The sequence below is a fragment of the Lepidochelys kempii genome, chromosome 9 (genome assembly GCF_965140265.1).
Source record: "Lepidochelys kempii isolate rLepKem1 chromosome 9, rLepKem1.hap2, whole genome shotgun sequence".
In the NCBI taxonomy this organism is placed as follows: Eukaryota; Metazoa; Chordata; order Testudines; family Cheloniidae; genus Lepidochelys; species Lepidochelys kempii.
The window spans coordinates 41,924,151-41,949,998 of record NC_133264.1 but is presented as its reverse complement, the minus strand read 5'-3'; the positions used below and the strand labels follow the sequence as shown (position 1 = coordinate 41,949,998).

At 41.4% G+C, this 25,848-nt stretch overlaps 1 protein-coding gene across 3 annotated transcripts in view; it reads right to left on the bottom strand.

Moving 5' to 3' along the window:
* The window catches only part of PIK3CB (phosphatidylinositol-4,5-bisphosphate 3-kinase catalytic subunit beta), a 186,912-nt gene extending 162,209 nt beyond the window's left edge, over nt 1–24,703 (bottom strand). For 2 of the 3 annotated variants that reach the window (XM_073360002.1, XM_073359996.1), the window contains exons 1-2: nt 24,379–24,703; nt 21,469–21,522 (exon numbers count right to left, since the gene is read on the bottom strand). The gene's annotated coding sequence lies outside the window, so the exon portion shown is untranslated. The remainder of the gene's footprint in view (nt 1–21,468; nt 21,523–24,378) is intronic. The other variant, XM_073359999.1, reaches the window with a different exon arrangement.
* Between the last annotated feature and the right edge of the window lie 1,145 nt (nt 24,704–25,848).

The window sequence follows — 25,848 nt, the reverse complement described above, 5'->3', positions numbered from 1 at the left end:
TGTCAATTAAAATAAAACCTCAGGAAACATAACAACAAAGCTAAACTGTCCAATAGTTTTCAACTTAAACTATAGCGTAGTTTATCCAAGGGTAGCATAAAAAGATGTTTTTCTGTTGTCAGTATATTCTCCTCTGCTGGGACACACGTTTTATATCTCCCAGGCTAATGGTTTATTACTACTCTTAGCAAAGGGCAAAAAACTAGACAAGAGATTAATAGTAGAAACTAGAACACAAATTAAGGATTTTAAAAGAAAACACTTTTTTCCTTTCTTCCTTAAATCTGTTTTCTAGCCTATGCCTTTTCATTAAGACCATTTTGATCATATGGAGAATTTTATATTTTATATTTCTCATGTGATTCAGTGTTTTGAAAAGTTAACAGAGTAATAATCAAATCATATAAATGAAGATATATATGCTTGGTAAATGAACAAGGTAATCAATCACATCCACAACTTGCAAAAACAGACTCATCTCTGAATTTGGCCTTGCATGAGTGTGAACTGGTGTAACATGCACCTTCTTTCAGTCTGCTTAGGGCCTTATTCTCCTGTCACCCACACCACCATTGTAAGTCAGCAATAACCACAACACAAGATATGCACAGAGGTAAAACTGATGTAAGAGAGAAGACTCATGGCCATAGGAGACATAAACCCTATGTAAATTACACCAGCTTAGTCTCTCTTAGATTCAAATGGACTTATTGATGTGTAACTTGCACATTACCTCTGAATTTGGTCAAAGTGCCACTCGTTAATCATAAAGACTTCCTCAAACACAAACCTTCCTTTATGTTACCTGAACTGCGTGTGATGTGCAAAGCCAGAAGGAAGTAAAGGTGACAAGTTTAAATTACAGCTACCATAAATATAGTTATCACATTCACTCTTCATTTACCAAATTAAAACTTAACAATTGGATAACTTTCATCTTCCTGTGATCTAAGCTGGTTAATATACTCTACTTTACTAGGATCTAATATCAAAAAGCTGCTAGAGGCCAATAAACTACACTGATTGAAAAGTTCATTATATGTAGGGCCCTTTGTTTTCAGTTTTTACCAAAAACCAGCAAAAATTCTCAGGTTTTGAAAAACCCAGTTTTTAACCATTTTAACCCAAATTTTGTAAGTGCCAGAATTCCCTGGGCCTGGTTCCCACTATGTACCGTCCAGGCTAAACAGCAAAGTACACCTGTGCAAGGGAAGGTAACTCTTGGTTGGTGGCTGCTGCAGATTTGCACAGGGAGCCTGGTCCCAGCACCCAAGACTCCTGAACACTGCTGCGATTGGCCCACTGGGAGCAGAAAGCTGCACCCAATAAGTACTGGACCCTGTCCACTTCCCTGCTGAACAAAGCCCCCTCACTCCTGGCCCCACCCTTCAGTGTGAACGCAGGGCCCATCCACCTTCCCCTCATCCCCACCCCCCTCCCTGATGCCCCACCTTGAGTGCCAGGCCTCCCTGTCCCCCTCACACTGACTCCCATGAATACCCGGCACCCTCTCCCACCACATGCTGTCCCCATCAGTATCAGACACCCCATCCTCACCTGCCCCTGTGAGTAGCTGAGCCCTTCAGCATTGCCTGGGGATATGTCACTGTCAGGAGAGGAGCCTCAGGGAACAGAGCCCCATCTGCTTCCCCCACTGGAGAGAGCCCCCTCCTGACTCAGCTCTTCTGAGGAGTGCACAGCGCAGGGAGGAGGGTAGCGGCAGCCCCCCTGCTTCTGGCGAATGTGTGTCTCAGGGTACATCTACATAGAGATAAAACACCCATGGCACAGCTGTGGGGAGCCCAGGTCAGCTGGCTTGGGCTGCAGGGCGAAAAATCGCTGTGTAGACATTCAGGCTCAGGCTGGAGCTTGAGCTCTGGGACACTCCACCCTCTAGGACAGGGGTGGGCAAACTACGGCTCGTCAGGGCTTTGGATCCGGCCAGCAGGATTGCCACCTCCATAGCACCACAAGCCCCACACTGCTACTGGAAGCGGCCGGTACCATGTCCCTGCGGCACCTGGGGGAAGGGAGACAGAGGGCTCTGAGCACTGCCCTCACCTGTGGGTACCTCCCCCCACAGCTCCCATTGGCCAGGAACGGAGAACCGAGGCCAATGGGAGCTTCGGGAGAGGTACCCACAGGTGAAGGCAGCACGTGGAGCCCTCTGTTCCCCGTCTCCCAAGGGCTGCAGGGACGTGGTGCCAGCAGCTTCTGGGAGCGGCATGGGGCCAGGGCCAGGGCCAGTGCAGGCAGCCTACCCTGGCTCTGGTGCACGCTGCTGCCACCATAGAGCCACTCCAGGTAAGTGGCGCCAGGCCGGAGCCCACACCCCAAACCCCTCCTGCACCCTGCACCCCAACTCTCTGCCCTGAGCCCCATGCCGCATCCCTCCTGCACCCCAACCCTCTGTCAGGTACACAGGAAGAGCCCCGGGAAATTTTGAATTTCATTTCCTGTTTGGTCAGCATGGCGAACTCAGCAGCACAGGTGACCATGCAGTCCCAGAATCGCAAACGAGCTCCAGCATGGAGCGAACGGGAGACACTGAATCTGATCACTGTATGGGGAGAAGAATCTGTTCAGGCCGACCTCCAATCAAAAAGAAGAAATGCTAATATATATATGCCAAAATTGCACAGGGCATGGTGGACAGAGGCTACATCAGGGACACACAGCAGTGCCAGTGAAAGTTAAGGAGCTCAGGCAAGCCTACCAAAAGACAAAGGAGGCAAATGGTCACTCTGGGTCAGAGGCCCATACATGCCGCTTCTATGATCAGCTGCATGGCATTCTAGGGGGGACCCTACCACTACCCCACCACTGTCCATGGACATCTGCAAGGGGGGAGTCTCAAGCAACAGGGAGGAGGATTTTGTGGATAAGGAAGAGGAAGAGGAGAATGCGCAGCAGGCAAGCGGTGAATCCATTCTCCCCAGCAGCCAGGACCTTTTCATCACCCTGGAGCCAATCCCAGATTCTGAAACCAGAGAAGGCAGCTCTGGTGAGTGCACATTTGTAACTACAGGACAGGGTTTAAAAGCAATAGTGTTTAATGTTTGATTTGCCCTGAAGAATTGGGGTGCATTCACAGCCAGTACAGCTACTGGAAAAGTCTGTTAACATGTCTGGGGATGGAGCGGGAATCCTCCAGGGACATCTCCATGAAGCTCTCCTGGAGGTACTCTGAAAGCCTTTGCAGAAGGTTTCTGGGGAGGGCTGCCTTATTTCGTCCTCCATGGTAGGACACTTTACCACACCAAGCCAGTAGCAAGTAGTCTGGAACCATTGCAGCACAAAGCATGGCAGCAAATGGTCCTGGGTTTTGGTCACATTCAAGCAACATTCAGTCTTTACCTTTCTGTGTTAGCCTCAGGAGAGTGATATCATTCATGGTCACCTGGTTGAAATAGGGGAATTTTTGTCAGGGAACAGTAAAAGGACCCTGTTCATGATGGGCTGTTTGCGCTTGGCTAAAAGGGATCATCCCAGAGAATAGCCACATGGTGGGGTGGTGGGGAAGGGTGTGCAGCACATCCACCCGAAAACCACAGCCCCTCCTTTCAAATGGCAAACCCAACCGGCATTGCTTGTTATGGGAAAGGAGGGCGCTGCAGTTTGAAACCATTCCCACATGTTATGAAGGCAGAAGAAGCCAACCCCATATACCCTTTGGCTTACCATGGCTGCCTGGAAACCGAATTCTGTTGCCCAGCCATGTGTGATGTGTCACCATACCGGCAGGCGCTCAATATAAAAGGCAAAATGCAACCTTGTACCTAAAGCACATGTGCTGTCTGCTGTGAATTGCTTGATTCACTGTGAAGGAGTCTCTCGTTTGTTCTCAGAAATATATCATCTTAAATTTTACTCTCCCTTTTTATCCCCCCGCAGGTGCAAATGTTTCTATGCTCCCACATCATCTCTGTCTGTGAAGTTATCGCAGATTAGAAGGCGAAAAAAACGCACTCGCGATGACATGTTTTCTGAGCTTATGCAGTCCTCCCACACTGATAGGGCACAGCTGAATGCATGGAGGCATTCAGTGTCAGAGGCCAGGAAAGCATTAGGTGAGTGCGATGAGAACAGGCAGGAGGCGATGCTAAGGCTAATAGGGGAGCAAACGGACATGCTCAGCCATCTGGTGGAGCTGCAGGAAAGGCAACAAGAGCACAGAACACCACTGAATCCACTGTATAACCGCCTGCCCTCCTCCCCAAGTTCCATATCCTCCTCACCCAGACGCCCAAGAACGCGGGTCGGGGGAGAGGCTCCGGGCACCCAGCCACTTCACTCCAGAGGATGGCCTAAGTAACAGAAGGCTGTCATTCAAACAGCTTTGATTTGTAGTGTGGCTACAATAAGCAACGTGGCCTTGTCCTTCCCTCCTCCCCTCTCCTCCCCCCTCACCCTACCCGGGCAACCTTGTCAGTTATCTCACTTTTTTTTTTTAAATTAATAAAGAAAGAATGCATGGTTTCAAAACAATAGTGACTTTATGTCCTTTGCCAGCTGTGATCAAAGGGGGGAGGGTGGTTGGCTTACAGGGAATTAAAATCAACAAACGGGGGGGGGGGGTTGCATCAAGGAGAAACACACACAACTGTCACACCACAGCTGACCAGCCACGAAACTGGTTTTCAAAGCCTCTCTGATGCGCAGCGCGCCTAGCTGTGCTCTTCTAATCGCCCTGTTGTCTGGCTGCTCAAAATCAGCCACCAGGCGATTTGCTTCAACCTCCCACCCCACCATAAACGTCTCCCCCTTGCTCTCACAGATATTATGGAGCACACAGCAAGCAGCAATATCAGTGGGAATATTGGTTGCACTGATGTCTAACCTAGTCAGCAAACAGCGCCAGCGATCTTTAAACATCCAATGGCACATTCTACCACCATTCTGCACTTGCTCAGCCTATAGTTGAACTGCTCCTTACTACTGTCCAGGCTGCCTGTGTACAGCTTCATGAGCCATGGGAGCAAGGGGTAGGCTGGGTCCCCAAGGATAACTATTGGCATTTCAACATCCCCAACAGTAATTTTCTGGTCTGGGAAGTAAGTCCCTTCTTGCAGCTGTTCAAACAGCCAAGAGTTCCTAAAGATGCAAGTGTCATGCACCTCTCCCGGCCATCCCACGTTGATGTCAGTGAAACGTCCCTTGTGATCCACCAGTGCTTGCAGCACCATTGAGAAGTACCCCTTGCGGTTTATGTACTGGCTGCCAAGGTGGTCTGGTGCCAAGGTAGGGATATGCATTCCATCTAACACCCCACCACAGTTAGGGAACCCCGTTGCAGCAAAGCCATCCACTATGACCTGCACATTTCTCAGAGTCACTACCCTTGTTAGCAGAAGGCCAGTGATTGCATTGGCAACTTGGATCACAGTAACCCCACAGTAGATGTGCCCACTCCAAATTGATTCGCAACTGACCGGTAGCAGTCAGGAGTTGCAAGCTTTCACAGGGCTATCGCCACTCACTTCTCAACTGTCAGGGCAGCTATCATCTTGGTATTCCTGTGCTTCAGGGCGGGAGAAAGCAACTCACAAAGTTCCAGGAAAGTGGTCTTACACATGCGAAAGTTTCGCAGCCACTGGGAATCATCCCATACCTGCAACACTATGCGGTCCCACCAGTCTGTGCTTGTTTGCCGGGCCCAGAATCGGCATTCCACTGTATCAAACTGCCCCAATGATGTCCCAATTGCCACATCCCGTGCTTTCAGGAATGTCTATGTCCATATCCTCCTCACAATCATCCTCAGTGCTGGCGTCTCCTAGCCAGGTTCTGCACATACTGCAGGATAATGTGCGAGGTGTTTACAATGCTCACAACAGCAGCAGTGAGCTGAGCAGGCTCCATGCTTGCCATGCTATGGAGTCTGCATGGGTATCCCAGTAAAAAGGCGCCAAACAATTGTCTGCAGTTGCTTTCATTGAAGGAAGGAAGGAGGGAGTACTGACGACAAGTACCCAAAACCACCCACGACAGTGTTTTTGCCCCCATCAGGCATTTGGAGCTTAACACAGAATTCCAATGGGCAGTGGAGACTGCGGGATAGCTACCCACAGTGCACCACTCCACGAGTCGATGCTAGCCATGGTATTGAGAATGCACTCCGCCGACTTAATACGCTTAGTGGGGACATACACAATCGACTGTATAAAATCACTTTCTAAAGATCGACTTCTATAAAATCGACCTAATTTCGTAGTGTAGACATGAGAAAACTAAGGCTATTTGTTGTTTTTTTCTGTCCTCCCATCCTGCAACATTCTGCATAATTACCCAGAAAACTTTGATACTTTTTTCCCCACTAATTTTCACCTGCTTTTCAATTTTTATAATAAACACTGATTAACACTTAAGAAATTCTAAATGAAATAAAAACCGTAAACAAGGGACCTTAATTACATGAAATCTTCATCTATGTAGTTAACAAGAAACACAAAAGTATAACAAATGGAAATGTACTGTATAATTTCACTAACAATACTAATTCTTAAGTACAAAAGGTCTATTAGTTCATTAGAATCTGAATTTTGAATTTCTTGGCTTTTGTGAGTGTCACAATTATAATGAAAGTGTCTTTTTTTTAAAAGAAAAAATCATGGAAAGTGATAAAACTTGCATTTAGGCAGTTTTAAAAGTATTTATATTTTGACTGAAAATGCATATGGTATACACAAGCTTCTTAGGACTTATGAATATCTATTCTTATCATAGAAACATTTACTACAGAATTGGTCTAATGTCCATGGGACCTGATCCAACAAACCAAGTCCCACTGAAGGCGCCAACTTCCCCTCTAGCCAGTGGGTGCTTGAACCCCCCACCCCCCGATCCCGCAGCACTGACTTCTCTGGAAGTGGGAGTACACTCAGCACAAGAAGGCACCTGTAGATAAAACTGAGTGTTTAAATATTTTTTCTTAAAATTTCATTTGTCAATAACTCAGGCACACCACCAAAAAATACTACTTTCTGGTCACGACATAATGCGGCTAAATTCTCACTATTTGGAATTAACACCATTTCTTCCAAACCCTAATCTCCAAAAGATAGTGTTCAAATACATTTTGGAGCAGCATCTACAAAATTATAGTCACTGCTCATGGTACACAATGCAATAGTGGTTCTGGGCCTATCCCTAAATTGTCGGTACATGTGTCATTTGTCATTAGACAATTAGATATTCGACATTGTTAGTCACACTGAATCACAGAGACATGCATTACTTCCAAGAATTCTGTTTTAAACTGGCTCTTTGAAATATATCTGCATCATCTTGACTTTTAGAGCTAAATTCCCAACATTGTTAATTTTGAAGTCTGGTTGAGGGACATCAAAAAAATTAATTTAACAGCTTAAAGAGAAAAAAAAGGTTTTGTCAGAAAAAAAATACACCAGTCTCAATTGTTTCAAGCTTTCTGTTGCATCTATTTTTAGATCTTCCTGTGTTCCCAATTATTCATTAAACTATCTCTCTCACCCACTCTCCCAAGCAATCTATCATAACAAATTTGAAAGTCTTATTTATGTGAATCATCCCCCTTTTAAAATTGACCAACCACACAAATGCTGCTGGTTCTATTTTTATAGTGGCTTTGCCAGCTAAACAAATCATATGATGGGTGAATCACACAATTACAGTCTGGATTCTGAGAGTGGATACAGAATGCAAATGGATCACTGCCAATTTAGCTTTACACTTTCAATCTATCCCTCTCACATCTTTCATATATTACTGTGACATCCTTCACACCAGCACTGGAGTTGCATTTGTCTTTCTTACAACATAACTATTTACTTTGGTCCCAATTCAGCAAAACATTAAGCAGGTGCTTAAATCCCATTAAGATCAATGGGGTTTAAGCACATGCTTAAGTGTTTTGCTGAATAGGGATGGTTTGCTGAAAGAGCTTTTGAGAATAATACCCTACTTATATTACAGAAAGAAAACTGGATCAATTTAAAATGGCAATGTATATCTCCCTCCTGCTTGAACACAGTGATGTATTGGAGGCAGTTCATAGAAGCCTTTTGTTAAAATTCTACACAGGCTGGAGGCGAGGTTGGGATGGTTTCCTTGTCTCTGATGGAGTTCACACCTTTTCTGGATATTGTTAATCACCTTTGCCAGAGATGCCATCACTGTGGCTCATAACAATACTTTGGAAGGATGACTTTTCTGCCTTTGGAATAAACCAGATTGCATTAAATGACAGGAATGTTCAACAAAAAATGGTCCTGGGGGAGAATATGATATCTTCCACCCCCAACCCCACCCCAACTGAAATTACACAAGTTGACTAAGATGTTATATATGTCAATATGTTAAGCAATGTGTAAACATTTCAGTAAGTACATATAATAAGCCCTTGTTTGCCAAATCGCATTGCCTCTCTCCTTGGTTATGAGACAGTTCTTGTTAAATGGGAAAACTATATTCCCTAGTTCCTCTCCCTTCAAGAACATGAGTCCCCGATACATAAGGTTTAATCTAAGAAAGTAATTTTTGTTGATCACTGCTTGAACTCCTTCTTGATATTTCCCTATACTGTATTTGTTTTCACAAGTTTTAAAATCTCTCTCTCAAATATGTCAAGAGAAATGTTCTTTTCTATGACCTCTGATGGGCTTTGTAGTGGATGTTGGAGGGTCACCTTCAGCCCCCAATTTAAACCTCTCCAGTGCATCATCAAGGATCTACAACCTATCCTGAAGAACGATCCCTCACTCTCACAGATCTTGGGAGACAGGCCACTCCTCACTTACAGACATGCCTGCAATCTGAAGCAAATACTCACCAGCAACCACACAACAAAAACACTAACCCAGGAACCTATCCTTGCAACAAAGCCCGTTGCCAACTCTGTCCACATATCTATTCACGGAACACCATCATAGGACCTAATCACATCAGCCACACCATAAGAGGCTCGTTCACCTGCACATCTACCAATATGATATATGCCGTCATGTGCCAGCAATGGCCCTCTGCCATGTACATTGGCCAAACCAGACAATCTCTACACAAAAGAATAAATGACCACAAATCAGACGTCAAGAATTATAACATTCAAAAACCAGTCGGAGAATACTTCAACCTCGCTGGTCACTCAATTTCAGACCTAAAAGTCGCAATTCTCCAACAAAAAGCTTCAAAAACAGACTCCAGCGAGAAACTGCAGAATTGGAATTAATTTGCAAACTGGACACCATTAAATTAGGCTTGAATAAAGATTGGGAGTGGATGTGTCATTACACAAAGTAAAAACTATTTCCCCATGCTAATTTTTTCCCCTACTGTTACTCACACCTTCTTGTCAACTGTTTGAAATGGACCATCCTGATTATCACTACAAAAGTTTTTTTTCTCCTGCTGATAATAGCCCACCTTAATTAATTGGTCTCGTTACACTTGATATGGCAACACCCATTTTTTCATGTTCTCTGTGTATATATATCTTCCTACTTTATTTTCCACTGCATGCATCCGATGAAGTGGGTTTTAGCCCATGAAAGCTTGTGCCCAAATAAATTTGTTAGTCTCTAAGGTGCCACAAGGACTCCTTGTTTTTTTTGCCATTCTCACAGTGTTACAATTTTGATGCCAAGAGAGAGGGCAGGAGCAATTTAAGTCCCATCATGAAAAGCGTCAGGTTTCTTTTCACACTACTGAGGCTTTTTCACGTAATAATTTAATTTTTCATCATGAACTGTCCAGAGGCTGCTTCTTGAATTCTAAGGCTCTGCACTTCCAGTGGGGTTATTCTGGGATGTGAGATCATAGAGCTAGGTCTCCTTAGATTGATGTCTGCCCTAGTGGAAATCCCCTTGAGAAGTAATGCTGTGTCAAGCATGCAAATTAATTGTGTGTACTCTATGTAGCATTAATTCCCCTTCCTTGAAGAATTCCAGGGATGAAGACTGGTTGCCCCAAAGAGCCTTAATTCCACTGGGTTTCCAAGCCACATCCCTTCTTAAAGATCAAAAATCCATCACCTTCAAGGGAGAATGCAGAGGAAACTTTACAAGAGAAAACTCGGGGAGTTTCAAGTGGAATTTGTTCTCTCCCATGAATTTCTCCTGTAGTGCCAACTTTCCTGATGAATTTCTACTAGGTTATACTTACAGTTCTGCTCTGAGAAGTGCATGCAAACATGACACCTTCCTACTCAACATACCTATTTAGAGCAGTATCTGTTCCTTTTAGTGGCAAAAGCAACTTATTCCCACTAGTCTTGCAGAGGCAACAAAGATTTGACCAGATTGTTGAGCATAAGCAGTTAACAAATATTTCAAGGGACCATTCAAGGTGTAGTGGTCTGTTAACACTTCTCCAGTCATCGGGAGGAAAAGAAGAGGGTGCATCGGTGAGGTTCTTAGTGAGTTACAGATTGTTGTAAGAAGTCATAAATCCACTGTCTCCATTCAGTCCATGATTTTAGTGCCTAGCAAAGTAATGAATTTAAGTTCCCAGGCTCATCTTTTGAAAGTGTTGTGCAGGTTTCGTTTGAGGATAAGGACTGAGAGAGAGTGATCACTTTATGAAAAGTTTTCACTTATAGGTGATACGTTTTTATTGTTTATCATTTTCCTGTGTGAGTTCATTCAAGAGCATAGTGATTGTCTGGTTTCACTCACATAGTTGCTAGTGGGGCATTTGGCGCACTGAATGAGGTACACCACATATTGTGTTAGGCATTTGGAGGATCCATGGATCTTGAAAGGTGTGTTGTGAAGGGTGTTGATCATTGTAGCTGTGGAGATATGTCTGCGGTTTTGCATCTGTTTGACATTTGCACTCGGATTGTCATGAGAATAGCAATCCCCCCCTCCCTGTTTGGAGCTGTAAAGATATGTGCAGGAGTGCTACTTTTCAGATGCCTCTTGGTTCCTCCTAGTGGGGAAGGTGCACACATCCTGCTATGGGACAGAGTGAACTGCCTACAAGCAACTTTTGGGTGTGCCTTTGGCTAGCCGCAGCTGTCTGTGCAGAGCTTTATGGTTTGGTGAGCAGAGTTTTCTGGAGTTTTCCACAGGAATGAGGAAGTTACTGCACACATAATTTTTCTTGTCTGGTTAAGGAGTTACTAAACCTTCACATTTTTTAACTTAAAATATCAGGGCTCTAGGTCAGTCTTGACTGGGGTAGCAGAAAAACTCACCAGCTTCCAGGTTAGTTGAGAAATTCTACTCCAGTTAGCAATCTTATTTTTTCAATTTAGGAAGCTGTACGCAATAGCAATACTGTTAGTATTTTGTTCATCTGAGTTTGGAGGTAAGCTCCGGACACAGGAAGGTGATAACAGTAAGAGAAAGTATTTAGTCCACATGCACCCCCTCCACGTCTGCCAATCAGAAATTTCTTCATGTCCCCTTCCCACGCTTCTTCAACCAGTCCCTCCCAGTGCGTGGGAAGGGAGTGCTACCTCTGCAGCAACTCCCTTTATTCCCAGTCCTATCGAAAAGTGGTTCTTAACCAGGGGTACGCAAAGGTCTCCAGGTGGTACATCAACTCATCTAGATATTTGCTTAGTTTGTGATACGTTTGTATTTTTATGTCTGATATTGTAAACAAGTAGTTTTTAAGTGAGGTGAAACTTGGGGTACAGAATACAAATCAGACTCCCAAAAGGGATACAGTAGTCTGGAAAGGTTGAAAACCACTGCTATAGAAGCCGTTCTACAGGTGGTTAATGTGAGTGAGAGAGAGATGGTTTGATCGGGGTCATACCTCTGATTCAGCTATTTCCTGCATTTCTTTCTGAAGCAAATGCAGTTTCAAAGGCAATTATAACTTTATCATGGTGGTCTAGTTGCCTGTCAACAATGGCACACAGGATTCCCTGAACAACAGTGTAGTCCCTTAACATTTTGTATTCTCTGAGAGCATCTGCTAGGGAAAGAAGAACATAGAAGGCTGACATGAGGTGATTATTTTTATACCAACCAATATATGGGGTGTTCTGTTGCTGTCTATAGCTTTATATTAATATACTATAGTGTGTATATATATATCACAGTGCTGTCAGCTGAGCCTGTTCCAACTGCAATGATCTTCACCATAAAGCTACACTGAGTTGCTGAAGCAAAACATTGACGTAATCCCATTAAAACAGAACACAAACTGCCTCTAAGTACTCCATCGGAATATAACACTTTTACTAATGCCAGTAGACAATTGGTACAAATATGTTACATTTTAACTTTAAGTTAAAACTTTAATTTTTAACACATGCTAACTGTATCCTTGAACCAAGGAAAAAGGACATTCACACCACTTTTAATGAAATCAAAAAGTTCTACAACTAATTTTCAGACAATTTTCAGACAACAGTCAATGAAATTCTAATATGGATATGGAGAGGAGTGGTATTTTCAAGTGGCAAGGGTGTTGGACACCTGAAAATGACACCCTAACCCGCTTACACCATTTACAGAGAACAGCCATGATTTATTTAAAAAATTACACTAATGCAAAACATACTTCAGTTTTCAAAATATTTCCTATAGACTTCAATATAAATCATCATCAGATTATACCTGTTCTGAATCACAGAATCATAGAAATGCAAGGCTGGAAGGGACTTCAAGGGGTCATCTAGTTCATCCCCATATGCTGAGGCAGGATTAATTTACCTAGACTATCCCTGACAGATGTTTTCTAACCTATTCTTAAAAACCTCCAATGATGGGGATTCCACAACCTCCCCTGTTCTAGTGCTCAACTATCCTTATAGTTGGAAAGCTTTTAGTAATATCTAAATTGAATCTCCTTTGCTGCCTAAAAGCTAAGCCTATGAGGCTATTACTACTTGTCCTACCCTCAGTGGACATGGAGAACATCGATCACCATCCTCTTTATAACAATCTTTTCCCATATTTGAAGACTGTTATGTCCTCCCTCATCCTTCTTTTCTTTAGATTAAACATATCCAATTCTTTCAACCTTTCCTCACAGGTCAGGCTTCTAAACCTCTTATCAATTTTGTTGCTCTCCTCTGAACTATCTCCAATTTTTTAATATCTTTCTTGAAGTGTGATGCCCAAAATTGGACCCAGTACTCCAGTTGAGGCCTCACCACTGCTATAGAGAGGGGAACAACAATATCTCTTCTAATTCTACTTTAGTAATGTTTTCATATAACACTTAACATGAATAAAACTCACACTCATGAAGTCTTTAAATTTTTAGACTTGTGTGAAATTACTATGAGAAAAATATTTGTGGAAAACTATTCCAGAAATTTAAAAAACAAACAAAAGGTATTCAATTTATTTCCAGTATTTTTTATTTAAAATTAAAATAGGTTTTAAAAGATAAAAAGAATCTATACATATATATTTATAAACCTATTTTAATTTCAGATAAATATCGATGTATATTTCCATTCAAATCTTTTTGTGCTTGCAAAAGAAATATAAATTTATGACTAAACAGAAAAGTAGGGCATTCCTGTAGGTTAGCTTTACTATGAAAAGTATACACCATTCTCTAATAAACCAGCATTTCAGTGAGAAAGAACTTCTTACTTTCATATTCCATCTATAACATTTTACACTAGTTTCACGTCTATTGGTAACTTTGTTATGTCACGATCTCTGTTAGAAACTCTAGGAAAGGTCAAGGTAAACCAAAATGCAGGTCTGTTTTCCACAGAGTTTTAAAAATATTGAATTATTCAGGCAATTCAGTCCCAGACCTGTGGCCATGAAAGGTAATGGGAATTTCATTATTAACTTCAATCATAGGAGCAGGTTCTAGCAGTCCAAGTCTCTTATACCAGTGCCCCATTGATGTAACCTCATTGGTATGTCTCCTCCAACGCTGTAAGGGAGGGGAGAGTCAGATTTGTGCCTGACAGGTTAAGCATGTATTCATAATTGAGTATTTGTACAGAAGCAGAAGTAGGTCTGGATAGCTTGATGACAACACTGTCCCTTCTATCCTATATAATTTTGGGGCTAACCTTTCAAATGTACATTTTCACCTTTAAATTTGTATTAATGTTTGTGCAATTGGAAGACTAAACAAATAAAAATAATTCATATACACCACCCTGCTGCCCAACCAACTTGACTTACCCAACCAACACTCAGTCTAGGATGAAGGAAGAAACAAAACAAGAATCAGGGAGAGCCCCTTCTTACCCTGGAATGGGAGGTTGGCTACTTGCAAACACAAAACTTAGCCTGTTCAAATTTTCTTTTAAGCCACTGGAAAGACTCATATTTCAGTGGGAGTTGCATTGAGACCTGGTACCTTTTAAGCTCAATTTCCACATAGTCTTCCAGCTTTTGCTTAAATACAATAGTTTTACTTGATTCTACCATGTTACTTGGAAGGCTATTCCACTTTAAATGTTCCCTCATTAACTTAAATCTATATCAGAGTTTTAATCAGACTGTGTGAATGGAGTAGTCCATCCTGGGTATCAGTTGCTTCGGAGAGATGCCATGAAAAGGCCTGTTAACATATCAGTTTAAATGTACGTGATTGGGATACAAATTTAATATATAAACATGACATTTCCTGCATAGAATAGGTCCCTAAAACTGCTTTTAAGCTAAACCATTTAGTATTTGGACTCAAGGGTATGTGTGTTTGTGCTTAAACATATCACACAAACTTACTTAACCTTTGTTTAGAAGCCAAGAGATGGAGTGATAGTTGAATTATCAAATTCTCGAGAATTTTTCATTGTAAATAAGTCCATAATGAAGAAAAATGATTTAGATTTTGACAGACTGACTCAAAAAGCATTCTACATAGCTCTCATAACTTAGGGTCCAACAAAATCTACTCAAATATGAAAATTTAACTGGTCCTTAATCCCAAATTAAGACCCCTTCTTATTCCCCAACAGCAGTCAGGGTAACCTTTTAAAGTGAACTCATTCTGACGCATCATAGATAAGCAAATAAATAAATAGTGTATCGAAGCCACTGGGCCCAATTCAGGACTTAGATTCCATAAGTCACAATTCTGTGAATGACTTCCATGTGAATTGTATCCTGTGTACCTTGAAGGCAGATAATGTAAGAGATCATGTCATAGTAAATTCCAAAGCACTTCAGGGGCTAACACTGCTCCAACACATATTGCTATACTATTACTTGTCAATTTTGCTCCTTGCCACACCATTGCTGTGTTAATCATCTTGTTTGTGGGTCCCCCTGTGCTAAATGATTTTTAGAACCCTGCATGGATACAAAATTTTTATCCACATCTGATCTGCAATCCTCAAACATATTCCGTGGATATCCGCAGATATAAAACAGATATCTGCAAATTTGCAGGGCTCTAAGGATGTTCTGTTGCCCTTTTCTTAGTTTCCATAAATAGAGATTGCAAAACTGACCTTCAGTACTGTTTTTCCCCCTCCACAGCTCATGGTTCTGTAATAGGCATGCCACACTGATCTTATTGTCACTAAAGAACAGGTGAGATCCTTCCTCCAAGGACAACAAAAAATCTATATGGAAACTACTTACTATCGAATAAAGAGGCAGGGCTATCATACTGTGTAAAAAGTTAAATTACAATAGTAATACAGAAGAACAAGAAAATATGCTTTGTGCTTTTCATTATGACATGTACGTATTTCTCTACAGTGTGCCGATCCCTCTGCAGCATTTTAACTATCAGGATACTTTCATAATTGTAATATAATTTTCTTGGCATTGATAAAATACACCAGAGAGAAACTTTTATTTTGTGGTTCGAAAGAATAAACTCCTGCCTTATTTTAAACATCTAGTTTGAAATAAAAGCTTTTGGAAAGGAATTCTTCTGGACAAAGTATGAATAAATCCCATCTCCAGAATGTTAATTCATGGCATTGACATTCAATTATACATGTTCTATGTATGTGTACAAGTGTTATGACATTTTGAGTTGCACCTGTGGAGTTTCTTACAGACGGTTAGATATAGCAGCTGTCATAACATTGTTCATAACATTGTCCTCCCAACCTTTATCCCAAAGATGAACTTCTAATTCTTTCTTCTACTTATGTTTACTACAGACAGAAGCAGCACCCTGCCTAACTGAATAAACATTACTGTTGCATCATTCAGCAGCAAACGACCAATTCATATTTGCTAAGTGCAAAAAAATCGACACCACCACCACATTACATAATTACAATAAGGCTGATAATTTAAGTCTACTAAAATCGGAATGAATGCCTCTGTGGCAACTTTATCATCTTTGTTCTTAGTTAGGAAGCCCTTATAGTCCAAATAAAAAGATTCCAGATATAGTGATTCATTGAATTTTTCTATGATGTATAAACATTCTGTATAATGAGTATCCTGAATAGTAATCTGCATTATTACAGCATAGAAAAATATCAGTTGTCTCAAATTCTGAACATTTAGGCCTCAGAACTGCAAACACATGAATAACTTCATACATGGGAGTAGTCCCACTTGGGTCCAGTGATCTTTCCAAACCAGAGTATGTGCTCTGTTCATGTCAGATACTGTGAATCTTACTGTGTTCCAGTTCATTCCATCTTTTAAACTAACCTTGCTATCGAGGTCGGCTACACTTTTCCAAGGTTTCGTGTTCACCCTTCCCCCCCAACCCCCCACTCAGTTTTTCCTATCTGATATACATTGTAATGATATTAAAAGGACTTTTATTAAAGTACTAACTTAATTTCTTTCCAGTGCTTCTATCCAAACTGGACAGCTAACTATGAACTTTTGAAAGGTATTTGGCAGAGGTCCATCATTTGTCAAGTTATTTTTCCAGTTTTTTGTTGGTGTAAGTTTTAAAACTGGTATCAAATGATTTTTGTTACATCAGTAAAAATAATCTCTTACACTGAGCTTAAGTTCTTTAGTATAAAGAAAAGCCCTCCCTGACTTCCCCCCCCCAAAAAAAAATTAGATGAACTAAGTACAAACTTGAAAACCACACTAGAGTTTCTGGTTAACAGCCCAACTTCCATTATTCCCTGATGCTGCGGAAAAGAGCAGATACTCAGAGCAGCATTCCAGACCACTTGTCAGGTACTAATTTCTTTCTTAATTACATTATTTTCTGAAAGCTACATCATTAGCTATGGACCTGGTGCGCTGTCCAGAGGTGCTGCACGATCCTGTATCATTCTGCTGGTCCAACAGTTGTAGTAAATCAATATTGCCAATCACACATGAGGCTGTGATTGCTATACCCAGTTCCCACAAGGTTTTATTAATCACTGAGTGGTATGCTGCCTCTGGAACAGTCAGCTCCAAGTTCTGGAGACTGCAATGGAATCAGTAGACTGGTTCAAAGCCTTTCTTACAGTTGCTGCTAAATCATAATTACTTAGAAATATTGGCTGTGGCAGACTAGGAAGAGGAACAAAGAGTCTTACTCATGGAAAAAGATGACTAGTCTTATGAACGATTCAGATGATGGATATATGAGCCCATAGCTACCTTTTAAAGTTTATGCTTAAATTGGGAACTGCATTAAAAAACCAAATGCCCTCCAGAACTTCTCTCATTAAGATCTCATGCAATTCCATTTGTTTTGTATGTTGTTTACACTGTATTCTTTATCCATCTGTGACCCATGTTACTGCTTCCCCCACCAGTTACATTAATTTTTTTTGCACTTTATGTAACCTTAATTTTACCATTTATGTATGCCCACAATAAAAAGGAAGAATAAAAAGCAGAAAAGCAGGCCATGGCATAGGAGATATGGCCAAGCAAGGGGGTGTGGCCAAAGTGCTATTGAGCTCTGGCAATTTCCAGCTGTGAAATGTCTCCCACCCTCCACTCTAGGAGCCATTACCAATCAGCACAACTTACTGCAGTCCTTAGACTGCTTTAAATCATGCTGTGTTCTGAACTGGCTGCAGAATCATAACGAAATGGGAAGATAGTATAAACCTCCTTTACAACCCCAGTACACAAAACTGCACCAATTGCAGCCCTGGAATTTGCTGGATTTTTAAAATTATGTGATTAAGACTCTAACCCATGTTTGTAATTGAAATAGTTGTTTTCAACTTGTAGCTATGACCAAGCAGTCTTTTTTTAAATGACATCTACTGTACTGTACCTTTGATTGTCAGAAAAAATAAGGAACTTTCATATTGGTTTATAAAATGATCACACTACATGGGCTCAAACAGGTGACAAATGAACCTTAAGAAATCTGGATGCTCGGTTCCTATAAGCAAAGAAAGCACACAGAAATGGGAATATTTAGCCAAACACATTCAGAGTCTGCACAATTATGCCAGAAATCTTATGAAAACTAGCTCTCTCTGAGATTTTTGGTGTTCCCAGCATCTCTTTGAAGTAGAAAGTGCAGAGGTGCACCAAAATGAAAACTTGTAATCATGTAGGGAAATGTTATCCCAACCTCAAAAGTTCTGTTAATGTTTAGGTCATAATTCACACATTCCTCACACAAACTAGAATAACTGTCCAGTAATTCTAACAGCAAAAATATATGGCATGTTTAGGAGGCTCTTATCTTCCCATCACAAGAACAAACAAGTACAAATTCCTCTAATGAATATTACAATAATTAACTAACAGTCAACCTAATATTTAATCAGTGCTTTGAAAATACAAAGCGTTGTCAGGATGAATTGATCTTTACTATTTTAAAGAGCAGTCTTTGGTCCAGATCTTCAGTTGGTATATATAAACTGGCACAGTAGAGTGAACTATGAACTACAGTTTAATACCAGGTTAGCATCTGACCTATTCTGTGTGGTTGCTTTAATTAAGGTTTCTGGTAACTGGATATTTGACACTAAAAGAAAGGAAGCACTGTAAACATCACTTAAGGTAGGTATAGGAAAGTTCATCATGGAATCAATTAAGGATCAGAGCCCAAAAGTCTCAGTAGGAAGTCTCTATCATTTTGAGAGTTGAGCTGGAGCTTGAAGGAAATTCAATTCCTTACGTATTCTATAAAATAGACAAAGTTTAGAGGATACCTTGATCGTTTCTATGGACTTCAAAAAAGCAGACTTTTACTCAGAGAACTGGTAAGTAAGGTTCCATGGAAAAAAAATCTAAGGGAAACAGGAGTTCAGGAGAGCTGGCAGTTTCTCAAGGAGACAATATTAAATTCACAACTGAATTCAACTAATTCCGATACAAAAGAAAGATAGGAAGAATAGTAAGATACCAATATGGCTCCATCAGGATCTCTTTAATGACCTGAAAATCAAAAAGGAATCCTACAAAAAGTGGAAACATGGATTAACTGATAAGAAGGATTAGAGAAAAACAGTACAAGCATGTAGGGACAAAATCAGAAAAACTAAGGCACAAAATGAGTTACACCTGGCAAGGGAGATAAAAGGCAATTAGAAGAGGTTCTTTAAATACATTGGAAGCAAGAGAAAGATGAAGAAAAGTGTAGGTCCTCTACTAAGTGGGGAAGGAGAAATAATAACTGATGGCATTAAGAAGGTAGAGATGTTTAATGCCTATTGTGCTTCCAATGAAGTGAGTTGTAGCTCACGAAAGCTTATGCTCAAATAAATTTGTTAGTCTCTTAGGTGCCACAAGTACTCCTTTTCTATTTTGCTTCAGTCTCCATTAAAAAGATTAATGATGACTAGATCCTCAACACAATTAATACTGACAACCGGGGGAAGGAATGCAAGCCAAAATAGGGAAAGAACAGGTTGAAGAATATTTAGATAAGTTAGATGTATTCAAGTCAGCTGGGCCTGATGAAATTCATCCTAGGGTCCTTAAAGAACTAGCCAAAGCAATCTCAAAGCTGTTAGCAATGATCTTTGAGAATGCCTGGAGGACGGGAGAGGTCCCAGAAGATTGGAGAAGGGCAAACAGAGCACCTATCTTTAAAAAGAGGAACAAGAAGGACACAGGGAATTGTAGACCAGTAAGCCTAACTTCAGGAGCTGGAAAGATACTGGAGCAAATTGTTAAACAATCAATTTGTAAGCACCTGGCGTATAATAGGGTTATAAGGAATAGTCAGCATGGTTATGTCCAGAACAAATCATGCCAAACCAACTTAATGTCCTTCTTTGATAGGATTACTGATCTAGCGGATGGGTGAGGGAAAGCAGTAATGTGATACACGTTGATTTTAGTATGGCTTTTGGCAAATTTCTGCATGGCATTCTCATAAGCAAACTATGTGGTTGAGACAAATTTACTATCAGGTGGGTGCACAACTGCTTGAAAGACCACACTCAAAGAGTAGTTATCAATGGTTTGCTGTCAGACTGGGAGGGTTTTTCTAGTGGGATCCCACAGGAGTCAGTCCTGGGTCTGGTACTATTTGATATTTTCATTAATGACTTGGATAATGGAGTACAGAGTATGCTTATAAAATTTGCAGATGACACCAAGCTGGGAGGGGTTCCAAGCACTTTGGAGGACAGGTTTAAAATTCAAAATGACCTCGACAACTTGGAGAATTGGTCTGAAATCAACAAGATGAAATTCAATAAAGACAAGTGCAAAGTTCTTTACTTAGGAAGGAAAAATCAAATGCACAACTACAAAATGGGGAATAACTGGCTAGGTGGTAGGACTGCTGAAAAGGATCTGGGGGTTATAATGGACCACAAACTGAATATGAGTCATCAATGTGAAGCAGCTGCAAAAGAGGCTAATATGATTCTGGGATGTATTAGCAGGAGTGTTGTATGTTGACGGTGACTCCTTAGCCACATTATGGTTCTGATTTTCAGCATGCTGAGCACCCATCACTCCAATGATGTCTGTGGGAGCTCAGCACCTGTGAAAAATCAGGGCTTAACTGCTGCGAGATACAGGGTGTTGGGAAGAACTAGCAGCAATATTCAGCAAATTCTTTTCTTCTCCTCTCAGATACATTAGTATGGAAATAGTGGACAGTAGGTAGCATATCTCAATCAGTGTTTATGAACAAAGCAGTGTGGGCAGGAGGAAGAGGAAATGGTGAATAAGGTAGAGGAAAAGATGGAAGCGAGGAGGGTCAGAAGGTTATTTATATTTTTACAATATCTTTAAAATAAAGTTCCAGCCTATGGAGAAACATGTGGCAGAACAAACCTTTCAGCACACAGGAAGACAGGAATGACCATACTGGAGTATATCTCAGGTCATCTATCCAGTATCCTGTCTCTAACCTCTCTCAGTGCCAGATGTTGGAGACATCCACATTAATATCTGGCAAGCCTAACTTGAGAGTCTCATAGGTCGGACCTAAAAAGCTGTGTGTTACTACTATCCACCACAAATTTTCCTTTTTGTTAAAGCAGCACTGTATGAAAGAGAAGGGAAATCTACACTAGAAGTAGGGAAGCTGAAATGACACAGCATACAATTATTTGTGACAGATGGAGCCAAGGATGAAACTTGATATAATGTACAATGTCACGGCTTATCTTTCTCCTGGTTCTCAAAACATTTCATTTGAATGTGTGTCATAAGTGTGCAAAATCAGCAGTGTATGAAAGGGGCCACTTACTCATAGCAGAGTCTTGTAGGGTGACATCTTAAGGCCCATGGAAGCTTCCTAGTCCTGTGGAAGGAAATTCTACGTTAGGATAACATGGCAAGGAGTATTTCACTGGTGGGTCTTTCTATCCCCTTACAGCATTGGCTTCTTTACTAGGGCTAGTCCAAAAACAAAAATCCATTGAAATGGTTTTTTGAATGGGAAATTGAGCATGACAAAACAATGTTTTTCATGAAAAGTTTCTACTTATGGCAGAAAATTTTGACTTTATGTTGAAAAACAAACACCCCAAAACTGAGACATTTTCTTTTTTCAACCAAAACATCATGCTGAAAACCAACACGTTTCACTCTGGGAAATGCTGCTGTGGTTCCTCATGGGAGTACTCTGAGTCAGATCCCCACTTGGACTACACTTCCTATAATGCACCATGGTCAGGGACTCCCATGATTCACTGGAGTGATTTACCAGGATGGGAGACCACAGTGCAGCCTGGGAGATGTAGTATGGTTAAGGAGCCTGCCCCATAGAAGAGAATAGGGGCAATGATGCACCCAAATTCAATTCCCAGGAGGCACTGTGGAAGCATTCTGAATCAAAGGTTTTGAATTTTCATAAAAAATTCAGGCAAAAAAAGTTTTATTTTATTTTCTAAATTTTAAAAAAACAACAACAGCCTCCACTCCTGCCCTCTGAGGGAGTCCCGGAGACTACTGCTGCCAACTGTGGAGCCAACCGCATTAGAAAGAGATAGGGGGCTCAGCAATGGGGATATTAAGTGTGAGCTTCCCCCCAAAAAACTGGTGCTTGTGAGAAGGTAAGATGAAGGATTGCAAGGAGCTCAGTTCCTGCACCTCAACTTCTTTTTCCCTGGGCATTTCTTCAGCCTGTGGACCTGACCCTTGCTGGCTGACAGCTCAGTTTCAGAGCTTGCCTACTCTTACTCTCCACATGGGACCAAAGTTAACAGGGAACATGACAAACTGTCCTGGCACATTGTTTTTGAGGTTTAGGTATAAATCCAGCTACATCACCATTGAAGCATCATTTTAATACAGGTCCCAATCACATGGAAATGTATACCCAAAATGTAGTGCCACTGAAGTTTTATGAGCTCTCTTGCAGGATGTAATGGTTACAAGAAGTAAACTGTATATATATATAAATAATAGCAGACTCGCAGCAATCTGCTTCATGCTTTAACAGCTCTTCAACTAAAGTAACCTGCAGCATGCTACACCTCTCAACACAATGTAGTGGTTTGAAAGGGACGCATTACAGCAAGAACCTCTTCTGGCCTGTTAGGAGTCAGAGGTCTATTTGGGAGGGAGTCTGGCCTGCTGGGTAAACTGAGTCACAGGTTATTGATTGGATGCTTTCATGAGGAGTCAGATCCTGAGACAATGTGAGAGTTGGGCTAGGCCCAGTGAAAAGTTTAGCTGGGAAGAAAATATGGAAATTGATGGTATCCAGAGAAAACCTGGCTATGCTAAAGAAGACAAGCAAGCAACTTTAAATGCTTTCTGTTATTAAAGAACTACGGATTATAGCTTTGGACAGTAAATATGGAAAATGTTTAAGGAAACAGATAACACTAGGGAAAATTAGGGCTTAGTTTAACTGACGAAGGGAGTGAGCAGGACATTCTTCCCCTCCCCAGACCTGCCCCAAAGGCCCTAACCCACATTGGCTCCTCACACAAGAACTGGAGGAGCAGGAAGCTGATAGATGGGTGGAACTTTGAAGGTGCTGCCAGACAGTGTTCCACACACCCGGACGGGGAGGGGGCTTCCTGCAGTGAAGGTGGCAATTTGGCAGCTTTCCCCAAGGGTGCCCTCCTCTTGTCTTGCTTCTCCACCACCACTGTCTTACAGGACATTTCTTGAAGCTGTTGACTCTTCCCTTGTGGGGGCAACAGCTCTGGTGGGGCCCCTTGGACTTGTGCCCCCCACCTGCCCAAGAACCATACATGCAGTGGATTTACATCCCCGAGGGTGTGAATCAGGAACTCATACAATTGACATCCACTGAATGAAAACTGAGTGAGCAGATTGCTAACAAGATGAGAAAAGCCATCTGTGGATGTAGGGCTATCAAGTAAGAAAACCACACATGGGGGTGGGAGGAGAGGCAGGCTACAAAAGGTGGCCCAATTCTCCTCCCATTGAAATCAGTGGTAGCTTTGTTGATGATATGGGAACAGGATCTGGCCATATAGCAGTTCTGCTTCTGCACTCTGCCTTGGGTGGTGCCTGTAATGTGTGGGAAATCCCAGGGCTTTCATAGGAATTAAAACAACTATGGAAAGTCAGTGCCATCTCCTTCATTTCTGCACTAGCCAGAATAATCATACTGTTGGCCAGAAGCTGGTTCCCAGAATGTGTTATTAACAGACCTTAAAAAATGAAAAAGCTCAGGAAGTCTTTTAAATAAAAGAATCTCAAATCTCTCAGCTATTAAGTAGTTAATACCCCATCCAGATAGAGTAAAGAGATTGAATTCTTTCTGGCTTTAACAAATAATTTAAGTATTTTTCAATCAATATTCAGCAAAACAGTGCATTACCAGTGATTTTCTTTCTACAAGTGTTAATAACATTCATCTCCTCTCCCCTCATCTAAAACATTTTACTTCTGTAGACACAAACTTAGCTGGCAAAAATCAATTCATTCCCAGTTTATTATAGTCCTAGCTCTTCACCACTTACTTAACTCATAGCAGAGTATCTCCTGTAAATTTAAGCACATAAACCACAGCGAAAAGCAGGTCAGGCTGTAACTTTTGAAAACAAGGCTCCAGGAGGTGAGGAGACAGAATTTCCTGGCTAGATGACGTAACACTTTATAAATAGATGAACAATCACTCTGAAAGCCTGTTTTCTTGTAAAGAAGGGAGGGGGGAAAGAACCTGCTTTCCTACCCTGGTTCAGGTTTCTGGATCAGATCCTCTAGGAAGGTGGGACGTAGCTGTCCTAGTTTGTGTGTGTTCTTTGGCCAGGTTTCCACAAACACACACGTAAATTACACAGAGGCTCCACTTATCAGCACAGCTGGCGTTTCATTCCTCCCTCCTGTTCCTGCAGCACACCCAATTTCCTTTGAAGTTTTAGTCCTTCAGTCTCCCACCGTGTATCAATCCAAGGTACAGACTTTTCCCTCTCAGATTTCTACCAAGTGAACAAATAAAAGCTGGTAAGGTCTGAGCTCCTGTTGAAACAGAATGCTTTTGTCAGCCTTCAGAAAGCCTAAATAAAAGATGGGATCTGCCAGTGACTGGTATGTAATGAGTAAACTCCTCCTCTTGGCTGGCAGGGGGAGGGTGTTGGAAAGATAGAGTGACTGTGAACAGACTGACTTCCTGCTTGGATGAATAGGAAGGTGGAGCTGCTGTGCTGAATTAATATTTTCAATAGTGTTATACACAAACACCCATGCATATACACAGACACTTAAAACAAAGGCTGCTCCAAGTACACAAGAGCCAAAATGCAGTGATATTTTGAACAAAAACTTTCTTTAAATCAGTTAAGTAACTACTATGGGCTTCAAATTAAAATCTGATTAAAACAGATAGGATAACAGTTGCAGTTTGTGTGATTACAAGATTCTCCTTCACTCCAGAGCTTCTGCGGACAAAGCAACCTCGTAGTGGTGCTAAAGTTATGGTTAAGGAGGCAAGGCCCTTTCATTTCAACTTTTAATTTTCAGGCGCTTACAGCTTTTCAGAACTTTACCCTCAGTCTGATTGTGTGTCTTTAGCTGTGTGCATGCAGTTATTCGCAGTACAAAGGTAAACTCTTTAGGAAGTTTAATAGCCTATACCATAGTATAAATTGCTGCATACATGCCAGGAGGGTGTTACAGTTGCCATGAGAAATCATATCCTTTCCTGAGTTTATTTTGATTACATTTTCAATCATAAAACGCCATTATCAAAGTTTTTAACATCAAATTATATTAAACACCACCCAAATTCTAGTTCCCTCCCCTTCAGTTTCTTTCAAATCAAAGTCCTAAATATTGCAATGAAGCTGTTGGTTCATCATTGGGTGGGTACTCCCCTTTCCTCAAATGAGCGGGATGGAAAGGACTGGGTCACATGAAATTCTGGGAGCGCCACAGACCCAGCTCAGCTTCAAGTCAATAGAGGGCACTATGTTACCAGGAAGAGGAAGTGTTGTCATGAGGCTAAGAGAATCAGGCAAACAGCAGATGGGGGTGGGACTGCTGAGCATCCTGCGTCTTGCTCTCCTACCTGCCTCAGCCGAAAAGATACCAAGTTTTGTGCAACTGCTCAGAAAAGGACATATTGACCACAAATCAGAGTCTATGGTCATAGACAAGTTATTTGCAAATATGCAAATCAGTTCATTAAATTTGCCTAAAACAT